The following is a 12,839-nucleotide window of genomic DNA, read 5'->3' on the forward strand; positions in this document are numbered from 1 at the left end:
ATGATTTAACACAATCAGTCACAGGGATGCTGGTCAACCTTCCATATGTTTTGATGTTTCCCCCATCATAACTCTCCATTAATTTTCTACACGGCTTGTCGTCATAAAAGTAAAGTATCCAAGCTGACTTCGGATGAGAAAGCACAGACAAACAAGCTACCATTCACTTTCACACCTATGGGCAATTTAGTCTTCAATTAACCTAACATGGATGTTTTGGAAAAATGAGAGGAAGCCGGAGCACCCAGCACAGGGAGAACATGCAAACTCCACGCAAGACGGACGGCATGAGATGAGATTCAAACCCAGAACTGTGAGGCTAACCACTCTATTTTCATGCCCATCGAGAGTCTGGCGTGAAGCGTGGCCTAAAATATGTGCAAGGGATAGCTGGAGTAAGTTTTGGTATTTTACCAAACCTGTGCGATGAGAATGGCACATTTTAAAAAGGGCATTGTGCGCCGTTGTGGGCACTGACATAGCCAAATTGATTTAATGCCAATCAAAGATCCTGCTCTCAGTCTCTTTAAATATAGCAGGATTCTCATGCAGTCCTTGTCATGACGGAAGGATAAACTGATCTACTTTTGTCCTGCAATAGGTTGAGACATTTATTAGAAACTGAAAGCTGATCTCCAAGGGAAGATAATATACATAACGTTGGCTAAGTGTCCGTGTCTATCAAATTCTCACGCAAGCGCAACGAGGCTGGCGTCGACATAAAAATCAGGATACGCCAGTTTTTATGCTTGTGCGGAGCTGTGATATCTGCAAATGCAGCACCCTTGGAGTTTACACTCAAATGCCCTTTAAAAAATAAAAACAAGTGTGTTATTTGTAAATTTTACATTTTGATCTTTCCATCTTTCCCAAATTCCTTGCCCTGTCAACTTCTCTAGTCATTCTTAATGGGGAAAAAAAGGGTAATGTGTTGCACACGCTCATTCTAATTATGAAGTGGCTTCAGAGGGATCTTTTGGAGGCCAGATGTAGTAATGTCACAGTGCCCCCTTGTCCACCCAAACTATCACCCAACTCCCCCCACTTACTGTTCCTATCATTGTGCCTCCTCTAGCCTTCAGTCTGCACTCTCCCCATGCTCATTCTTCCTCCTCTATGAGGGAGGAGGAGGAGGAGGAGGAGGGGGGGAATAAGACCGACCTTGAGTTCTCACTCTCAAGCCACAACGTCTCACACGCAGGTGCATAGACCCCCCCCTCCACACACGTACACACACACTCAACAACTTAGCGCTCGCTACAGAATGATATAAAATAATGTGTGTCAAAAGCAATATGGCCTTACTGCTTAAGACTTCATTGAATAGGAAAAAATGAAATGTTGCAAGTTTCCACAGTGTGATCACATCCTCACCGATGAGACACTTCTCATTTTTATCAAGTGCTCCCCAAAAGCCAAATAAAATAAATAAGGTGATGCATTTACTTTATAAAAAGCTTATCTTTGCTAGAATTGAATTAAAGATTTGTTTCTAAAAAACATGTTTGAAGAAACAGTAATTCCTGAAAACAGAGAACAATGCATTAAGGTAGTGATTTGTTGCGAGTTCCTATTTTTGTGCCCAGGGCAAGTCCAGCATGAAATATAGTTAGTGTTTTTTTTATTTTGGCATTTTTATAGAATTGTCATGTGCGCCAGTGGCGTGCAATATAAAACGATCTCAGACCGCCAGAATGCTCATCAAGGCACAACGCCGTCTGCCAAATTCCCAAACACAGTAAGCAAGACTCGCTCCAGTACAAAAATCAAAACGCGACCGTTTTTAGGCCAAGCACACACATGTGCCTGTCTGCAAAAACAGACTCCACAGTAGTCACTATTTCAGATTTTCAGATTTTTGGGGAGATGCCTGATTAAAACAGGGAGATGACACATTTTGTCATGTGGCATGAGTTTCCCCTCACCGACTACACTATGCTAAGCGCCTTCGTTCGCATCAGTGGCGCTGTGACGCAATTGCAATTTACTTGGTAGCTCATTTATACCACGGCAACATGTAATTAGAGAATTAGCTATTCCCACACCCCATAAATTAATCTCCCACAATGTACGCAAAAGTTCTGTCTCTCATTGTCTCTTGGTTTCTGTCTTTATTTGTCTCTCACTCCCTTTCTCGCGCCCTCTCAGAGGCACACACGCACACGACACCTTTCCGTTTCACCCCGCTCTGAACCTGTTCCCTGTTCAACATGAAGAAAACTAAATAAACAAGCTACCACCACCACCGCTCACTCGCCTGCCTGCCCACCTACCAATCCATTGCCTTTCTTCTACCCTCCCTGGACCCCCATTCAGTCCCTGCTTCCGCACTCAGGTTACACCTCCCAGCTTCCTGCTGCTCCCAGTAAGGGTGACACACATTCTAGCTCTGTGTTGCAGTGTGTGTGAGACTCGGGTAGAGAAAAACGACAAAAGTTTTTTTCTACTAGGATACCAAAGTGTTGTTTGAATATTTTGTCAAATATGCCATTTAATTATGGTCATACACAGTCAATCATGTGGACACTTGCTCACTTAAGCAATGATGAGGATGTTTTTTTGCAAGCAAAACTTTAGCGTCACATCCTTTAATGTTTTGTAGGGTCATGGACATTTTATGTGAGCGCAATCATGGACAAAACGATTTTTGTTTTACACATACTTGTCAACATATTTGATTAACATTGCGTTGTCAAGAATGAAGAGAAGAATCAAGCTTTCTTTGTCACACATGGGATTCAACAAAAACACAAACACACACGACACTCACATGCACGCACACAAACACACACTCTAGCTCTTAATTAGGCCGCTGAGTGAGCCGGTCTCCAAGTTTAGCCTCAGCTTCCAAAAGCGGAAGAAACAGTGATTTGTAACTGTCATGATGGTCCCGATTGAATTACGCACAAGAAGGAGGATGCAATGGTACTGATGCTGAGAGGGAAACTGAGTTGCACGCGAGATGCTAAAAACAGTTGTTATTGCCATTTGCAGAGGAAATGCTCAATTGTGGGTTTGTTTCTGCAGATGGGCTATTCATCTAATAGACTAGAAGAAGTCTTCATTGTACTCATGAGGTGTTAAGACTTGCAAGGAGGCAAAAGAGAAATGATCAATGATTGGCTGTTGCGTGGGAAGATTTGGAAAGGAGGATACGGAAGGAGGCGTTATCCTAGCCTTGACACCAGCAACTTTGTTCACAAAACGTTTATCAGGAGATACTAGTAGAGCAGGTGGTTGCAGACCAGTAATGTTATATAATGTCAAAAAGGAACCTTGGATTTCTCGTATTGGAGGAGATAAGATTTGCAAAATATGAGAAGCTAACCACAGAAATGAGTTTAACTTCCAGTTCTTTAGGGTGAAAACTATGTACAAGAAGCTGGCTAGATTTCCATCAAATCGCCGACATTTGTATTGAAGGCAGGGAATGTTCTCCTTTAACCAAGATTTGGGATTAATGGCAGGAATTGTACAAAGTTTAAAAAGGTGCAATCTCAGCAAAAATGGCGGAGCAGTGTGAGTTAAAAGTTAAAACTTGAGTATTTTTCAATAAATTGCTTTCTTAGTCTTGTCAGCAAGCCATGTAATTCTTTATAAATAAATAATAAGTACTCATGGTAACTGAAAAATCAGAGAGCTTTCAAAAAGACTCATTGTTAGAAACTGCTAAGCCACAATAGTGAAACGACAGAACAAGATTTCATTTGGCCGGTTGAACTCAGCGTATATGTGTTGAAGAATGTGCTTGTACGCGTGTCCAGTTGTGTGTCTGACCTCAGTGTGTCCACCATTGCTGTCTATATCTGCAGGCCAGCAGAGTGCTTTGCGAGTGGGAGGTTTCATGCGTTTGATGTTGCTGACAGTTGCCTCCTCTCTCCGCCTCGCCTCAGATCAGTGGCCCGGGCCTGCGTGGGCCGACCCGGTTGAGATGACCGCTGCAATGACGGTCATCGTACAGGCCTGTCTGCCTTGGTCACATGAAGTGGGTCACGTGACACAGTGGGGCAGTTGATACTGATGTTGGCCTTGCCTCTTCATGTGGTGGGAAAACACTGCAACAGATGGCTTCAGAAAGTTCCAGAAACATCTGCAATGTCCACCACTGGTGAGAATCTCACCCCCCGCTGCTTAAGAACATATCAGTGGAATAACAGAATTGGTTAATAATATTGAAAGAGTTACTAATATTGTGCGATGCGCTCAGCGGAATTAATGTGTTTGACACACAGGTTGGACTTATTTGTAAAGGTGTCGGCGTTATTCCTAATCTTAAATGAGATCCTTAAGATTTTTCGTGTGTGTGTGTGTGTGTGTGCGTGTGTGTGTGCCTGCACCCCAAGGAACTCTCCATACCCTTTGACATATTGTTAAATTGAAGAATGTTTGAAGTATGATGCAACATCAGCTGCTCTCACTTAGCTTTGAGCTGCTTTCCTTTGAAAAGTCCTCTCCGGTCTCAAGTTACGATGGAGACAGCGCTAGGACCACACTGTGTGTGTGTGCAAACTGGAAGAAGAAATCTGTTTTAAATGGCGTGTTAATGTGGCTGATCCACTGACATGCAATCTTCATTATGATACATTTGACCATTTCAGAGGCGTGTCCATAAAACCAAGAGTGGAAGTTCAAATTTGAATGAGCCGAGATGTGGTGCAGATAAGATCCATACAAGTTTGGGAAATTTCTTGCTTAGTTTACTGCACTGCAGAGGCAGAGCCTGCTGTTACTGTTATGAATAATATCCACTTGTGTAATGTGGGCTCCATTGCGTGATGGGGATGTTTGAATTGGTGGGTTGAAATCGTCGTCATTGCAGTGTGCGGTAAAAAGAATTTTATATTTTTAGTTTGCCATTTGTTTCCATTTGCTGGAGATGTTTTACTAAACCTCTTCCTCTTCTTATCATGATGTCAAGTAAAGAATCACCTTTTGTTAAGCAAAGGCGGACACAACGTGACCCCAGATGCACATCTGTAATTCTTTTGTAGAACTTGTTACATGGATTCACCTCTGGGGTTGGCTTTCCTTCATTCCAAAAGATCCTCTTGGTGCTTTGCCAGTTGTTGAGCACAAGCGACAACATTTGGTATTTGAGGTTTTGGAGAGGTTTTTGTATGAGCAGTACGGAAACTCACAAACTGGATGAATAAGGGAAAGTACAGTTGATTACGGAAGCTGAACATAGGACATTAACATAGCAAAGCTTTTGACATAGTCCAGGAATTCCTCAGAGCGCAGAAACCGACCTCTCGGCCACATCGATTACTATGTAACAAGCGTGATAATTTGTATTGTCTTTGACCTCTCACCTATACACTGTACCCACAGGCATTGCCCTGTCTTTCAACTCTACGCGCTGGCTCAGGGCCTCGAGCTGTCAGCCTTCAGGTCAAAGTGGATGAAAATTCTCCACTATAGGAAAAGGAAGCGGCACGCTTTGAGTTTGTTTATCGTGGAACTTAATGGATTCCCACTTATGCTTGCATGTGTGAAGGTCCACTTCCCTTAACTGTCGGTAGACGCGTGTGGCCAGGCATGATGCCTGCGAACAGGATGGGCACCACATGTATGCCCACATTGCTGGGGGCCCTGTTGCTCTGAAGCTTTGGCATCAGAGCACAATGGAAGGATGTGTGCTATTGTTTTAGCTTGTAGGGTGAGGATGCGAGAGCTACCAGAGGCAAACGTCATGGTTTGACACATGTGATGAGGACGCTGACTGACGTATAGCTGACTTGGTGGGCGTGGAAACTAATATGAACTTTAAAGTTGAACTTCTCACTGCTGTCTCTATGGGTGATTTTATCAGTATCGTAAAGAATAGTCCAATTATGTAAGACAGAATTACTTCATAGTTATTTTCCCAAAAAAAAAAAAACTGCTTGCAAATTCTATTGAACAAATTTAGCATCTCCTATCTGTCTTCAGTAAACTCATTCTTTAATGGGGTAGAGCAATACAAATGTAAGTTGGTCATATTATGGAATGCGCCACAGTCAATCAGGTGTCTCAAGATCAGGCAAGCAGCTAGTCAGGTCATGGGACCCTCATCAAGCCCCTGCGGGAGGACTAAACTTTACGCGGGACCCTGATCATGAACCTTTCACTTCAGGAGAGCTCTGTCTCCTTGTATGCTTCCATATTTTTTTTTTTCCTGTCTTGGAAAAGTATGTCTCCCTAGTAATTGTATTTTGCCTCATGCCAAAGAAATGCTTCCTCCCTCACCGCCATGATCTCTCTCTCATTCTGGCTCCGTCTGTCTCCCTTCATTCCTTCTTCATGTCAGTGATGGGAAACGAGCAGGAGCAAGAACTTTTGTGTCCGTGAGTGCTGTTTGGTTAGACAGAGTCATATAACACGACTTCGGTGCATTCACATGTGTCTGAGCGATGGGCCAGTGACGGCTATTTACATTAAAGACCCCAGAGCGGGCTCTCAGCACTCCATGGTTACATTAAGTGAAATAGAATCAGTCGAACTCTCACCACTCAACACTCTGCGTTTCTGTCTTCTATTCCATCCCAACAATTTGCCTGCCTCTTTCTCTCACTTCTCTTTCCATGAATAGAATCGTTGCAAAATTTCTGTGGTATGCACCTCACGCAATTTCAAACAGCACGCTGCACCTTCTGGTGGACGATGGTAATGTTAACATCACAGTTTTAGATATGTCCAGAAAATCAGGCCATGATAAACACGTTAAAAAAAATCTGACATTACGCCTGCCACAGTGCACTGAAAAAACAAACCATAGTAAATGATTTTTGCTAAAAAGAAGGCCAAGGTGACTGAATTATTTAATCAATTAATCGTAACTACATTGTATATTTATTAACTATTAAATGACAGTGAACAGATTCATTCCTTTCAAACTTGAGTTGAACCCAACAGCTTGTTTTACATTTAATCTACATAATACACAATAAAGTTGTCTACGGTATATGTAAGTCTTTTATATATATTTTAAAATGTGCTCATGTTATGAGAAGAAATCACAATCAGTCATTCTTAGCCCCATTAAAATATGTCATTAAAAATATCATTAAAGTAGACAATACGATTGTTGTTAATATGAGAACCCCAGGTGGCGTTGGAGCCATTTTTTTAAAAATGTTTTTTTCCCTTAAGAGTTATTTTATTTTCTAACATGATTATTCCATGCATTAATCACAACTAAACTACTCCACTCATCTACAGTAGCTTGCCAGGCAAATTCAAAGTTTCGGATTTTGGCAGGTTAAAAAGTGATTTTCTTCTAAAGCAAACATTTTGTAACAGTTTAGTTTCTGCTTGTTTACACCTCTTAAAACTATCACATGGGGAATTTGTGTGGTTTTGGCTTTGGCAAGTTTTTTTTTTTAGCTAACTTACCCCGCACACAAATGTCCTCTATATTCACCAGGACACACATACACACACTCAGTGTGACCATGACTAATACCGTACATCTTGGCACGCACAAGCTGGGCTCAAAGGTCAGTCGTGTGTCAATAAACAGAGGAGCAAGTGATTGGCTTCACTCTGACTGAAAGCATTACTGTAGCCCTCTTTGACGCGTTTAAAGCCACACTACCAGCCCTGAATTGATCAAGTACTTTATGAATCTGCTCAACCCGCATTATTGCTCTCTTCACTCTCCAAACTATTGTTACAGATGGTCATATGTTTCAGGGTTACTTGCAATTGTCCCCTGATGTGAGTAGAACCGAGGTCTGCCTTTGACCCTCTTGAGATCAATTTCTTGCCTTTTTATGCAACTGGTGGCTTTACCCACAGCTTGCTCCCCAAAGACAGGTATAGAATTTCTCAGTGAGCCTTACACTGCGCTTGACCCCACATCCATAGAAAACATGTTAGATAATGGAGGCGGTCAGCCGCCTTGGTCAAGTCATAGTGTTTGATCAGAAAATCCTTTGTGCGTTCTCCTAGGTGGAAATCTGATTAGTATCCGTGGTAACCAAGCGATGGGATCCATGAGGCTTTGCTTCAATCACGTTTAACAAGGTGAGTTTTTGTGCCCAAACATCACCATAATAGAAAGCTTTAGATAAATTTCCAGACAACCTACTTGAACGTATCAGCCAGGGTTGGGGAAACACACCACTGATTGTGCACTGATAATTTGCAACATCGTCAAATAGTTGCTATCATCCCATGTGCTTTGGAAGGCCACTTTTTTTTTTTTTTTTTCGCAAAGGCACTGGCTTATGTGACTATCAAATATCAAACAATTTGACTTTCTTCATGAACCTTTTAAGAAGTGAGGAAAAGATGGGGCCAAGCCGATGCTGTGGCCAGGAAACTTCGCAACCTGAAGACTGTAAGTAGATTCCAGTAGTCAGGAATGTCCAAGCATAACAAACATGTCATCTCTATTTAATTTAACACATGTTGCTAGCTGGTGATGTGAGATGTATATTATTATTAATTAAGCTTTCTAACATTCTCTGCACCGCACTTTCTCACAATTTACTTAAAATTCATTAGAGTTTCAAACATCTAACTTTGCCATATCCATAAAACAATAAATTAGCTTCATGAAAGGAATGAATCATTGAGCTACTTATGAGCTTGGCTGCAGCTATTTTACTTTAAAAGGGACATTTATTTCATTATTATCAATCATTATTAGGTTAATATCATTTTATGCAACTTCCCAGTGTACTGTTCCTTGTTTATTTATGCATTTGGAATTACTTTACATGAATGGCACAGTCTAGTCACAACTACTCAGCACTCGGGAGAATTCTCCATGTGGCTCTCTGAATCTATTTTCACCCCAAAAGGTCACAGATATTAATATCAAGGCAGGACATTTTATCCCAAAACACCTCATCCTCTCTCTGCGTGTGCCCCCCCATGAGATATTGAACAAAAGGGAATCATTGTGTGACCATCAAAATCCAAGCATGCCGATAATTTCCCAGACATCTGTGAAAAATGTAACCTTTCCGTTGCTCTCATGATGTCAGTCGGCTGTTGTGTTCAGCGGGGGATTGGGCTAAAACGCTTGTGAGGGAGCCAAGGTAAACCCTTCCAAATGGAGTACGGCACAGGAAAAGGGACACCATTGCAACAAAAGGAGTTAGATATGCATCATTGGTTCTGCACACCGGCCCCAGCTTGAGCCAATTATTGGTGTCATCTTGATCCAATTTAGCAGTGAGGGAAGGCTTGGAGTGGTGTGAGGGTGCAAACGTTGGTCAGTTAACCTGATCTGACTAAGAATTAAGTCGACCCTACATCCACTGTCACTCTGTAAACACGCAAGTACAAGTTCTTTAGTTCATATTCGAGCGGCCGCATGCCGCTTTCGCTATACCAGTTTTCTCTTTTGACTGGGATAGGATATAACGGTAAGCTTAAATGTTGGATTAAATGACATGTGGACTAAAGTAATGGGACAGAAACTCTCTCAGATGCATTCCAAAGACTAAAGAAGAATGGAAGCTATCACAGTTGAAAAGTTAAGAAATGTTATGTTTTCACATTTTTCAATCAACCTGTTTAATTGATCAAGGGCTTTACTTATCCAAATGTATGTTACCCTTAAAATTATTTTTATTAAAATTTTTAAAATGTTTTACTCATTTTTTTTTACTTTGCAAACTACCGGGACTCAATGTCCTCATAAAGGTTTAAAAGAAAACAAAAATAACTCCCACGGAAAGATATAAATACTTACTACCAAAAAGTATCGGCGATTATAAATATTATTATTATTACGATGATTTATATAGACTGATAATATTTAGATGTGACATTGAAACATGTAGAGTGATCAGTATTTTATTTTCAAAATTTCTAAACTTTTCCGATAAAATACAGAGGAGGAAATAGGTTATTTAAAAAAATATATATACTATATATAAATGTTTATGAATTCATAATTCTGCTAAAAAAAATTGAGTATCAGCGGCAAGAAGTAAAAGCTTTAAAACTTGTCACGTCAACTTGAACTCAAAGCATGCTTTTTACCTGCTAAAGAGAAGACGACGTGAAATAATGTCATAAACAACCGCTCAAAGACGTTGCTCCAAAAGCCTGTTAAAGCACAGTTTGTGTGAAAGGTTCCACAGGCCTGCAGAAATGATTGTAAACAAACGATTGGCAAGTAAATATTCTTATTTGTGGACGTTTAATTTTAATATCTGTTCCAATACTTTTGCTAAACTATAAACGTGATGTTTTGGGACAAATTATTCCAAGTTGTTCACCCGATGGTGATACCTGGCAATAAAACATCAAAAGTTAGTTTTGCCTCCCAAATATCTTTAGTTTATTTTTACTGTAAAAGGAAATTAATTGGGATCACTCCTCCAGTTCTACTAAAAGCTGCAGCAATAATAAAGGCTCGTGTTAAACAATATACACAACCAGTTATTTAGTTTCAACTAAAGCCAGGTCATATCCTCAATTACACTAAAATGTTGTGATTACAAGTAGTATCCTGTTTTCACAGAAAATATTCTTAGATTTTAACGCATTTTATCATAACCAGTGACAAATGGACAAACTTGAAAAAAAAAATGTGCAGGTAGAAAGAAAACAAACCTTTTTTCTTTGGTTATGCAGGCTATTTTCTTTTCTAAATTTTAATGAACACTGTATGATCTGTTATCTCAATTTATCTTTGTATCCCCAGTTAAGGTTAGTCCATACACGTTTTGATGCCAATCAAATTAGTTTTATGTTCCTGTCCAAGTGGCCCTTTGATTTTGTAGCAAGCCTTAAATCTAGTGTGTGTGCATGGCACAGGATGGTAGCAAATTATTAAGAGCCCATTCTAGTTTTTCCAATTAGAGATGACCTCCATCCACCGTTGCCCTCGGATCAGCTTTCCATTTCTTATTATTATTAGGTTATTAACACAAACCCCTGAAAGTATCTTTTTAAAGTCTAAAACAAATTCAATTAGGGATCTTTACTCGCACCAGTGCAGACATACCTATCGCTGTCTAACTGCTGTCTGCTCCATATTATTTCTGACACTAAAGTCAGTGAGAGAACGCGGACGTGTAAGCTTATATGGCCCAGCACACTGGACAAAGCAGGTGGGGGGGTGCCGGGTTTGCAGCACATTACCTCTTTATTGAATTAATTATGATAAGGATCCTAACCTTTAACGTGGGGTGAGGCAAGCGGGGTTTTTTTTAAATTCTTTTTTCTCCAAGAGGATAGCTCCGAGCAATTTTCTTCGAGAACAACAGAGAAGGGGTTATTGGATCTGTCAGGCATGAACTTTACGGCATCGTAACAAGCTCCAAAAGGTAAACCGAGGTTGGGCACAGTTCGCCGCGCTGATCCCTATATGACTGCAACATGGGGAAATTTGTTCTACACACTGAACGAATAACAAGAGGAGCGAGAGGAGAGCATCGACCGGTGAGGCCTTGTTTTGATGGCGCCGCAGTTCAACGGCTCGGAGGGTCATGCGGGGTTATCCCGAGGTCTCGTGCCATATACATTTGCAGTCCGATGCAATGAAGTGTGTCATTATATTTTAAAGCTGCTTCCCCATTGAAAGGACACTTCCTGGCTTCCAAGCTCTTCTAATTTCTTTGCCTTGGGGCGCAAATAAACAAGAAATTAAACACTGCTCAGGTGTGGTCAACTTAAAGTGGCGTTTGATATACCGTAATTTTCGGACTATAAGTCGCGGGTTTTGTCATAGTTTGGGTGGGGGGGCGACATACTCAGGAGCGACTTATATACATATATATGTTTTTTTTTCACTTTTTTGGGCATTTTATGGCTGGTGCGACTTATACTCTGGTGCGACTTATAGTCCGAAAATTACGGTAATTAATAACATCAAGAGTGCAGAAGTAGCATGCTGTTCTGAGAGAGTGTTTGTGCTACAAATACTGAGCGTCTTTGCTGATGGGGCCATTGGGGTACTTACATAGGTCAAGCAGTGGGGAGATGAGAAGCAATCACTGACCCCATCTGGTTCTTGTTGAGCTGGTTGACACTACTGGATTGAAGGGGAGACTAATTCCCAATCACAACTGATTGAGAAAATTCCTCATTAAGACCTGATGAGCCCCTAAATTCTTAATTGTGAAACAACAAACAAGATTTTGTAGATGTATTGCTTTCAGCCTGTGATGGGCGTTTGCATGAAAGAAAAGAGATTTACTGTTCATATACTGCTCAGTGTTGGTAACCATGAATTAAATTCAACATAAAGTTCATCACATTTTTCCATTTTTATTATATTTGTTGAATAAAGTTTCCTTTGGCACAAGGATTGTTTTGGGTTGACATTCTGAACCCTGAACTGTAGAGAAAAGTCTCTTTCTTCCAATCTCAAGACCTTATTGGCTTAGTTATCTCTCCATCATCTGTCCCACCGAAGCTCTTTCCACATTCTCGCTGCTTCTAATCTTGACATCTACACTACAGTATGTCTGCCTCATTTTCTCCTTGTCTGCATGTTCCGACCCTGTTCTCGGGCCTAAAAAGTAGCCCACTAAATTATTCATGTTTTCCTTCCTTCTCCAATTCAATGTTGGGCAATTAAAATACCTGAAAGGAATGATTCAACTGTAAATTTGAACTACATTTTACTTCTCGAACAGTTCCTATACTATATCTATTTTGTGTTAAGTTGTATTTTTCCTCACTTGTCGACTTATTATTTGTTGTGCCACAGTACAGTAAATGTTTGTGAGAGATAGGCGCTTGGGGTGATGCCCTGTGTTTATTTTGGTGTTTGTTTTGACATCCCTCCCTCACTCTTTTTCTTCATATCTAAGAGGCGAGCAGTCTTTATCGAGTAGCCAACTTCACACAAGGAAGAGTACAAAGGCCTTAGACAAACAGCTTTGCTT

This window comes from Syngnathus typhle, linkage group LG6 (genome assembly GCF_033458585.1).
Source record: "Syngnathus typhle isolate RoL2023-S1 ecotype Sweden linkage group LG6, RoL_Styp_1.0, whole genome shotgun sequence".
NCBI lineage: Eukaryota > Metazoa > Chordata > Actinopteri > Syngnathiformes > Syngnathidae > Syngnathus > Syngnathus typhle.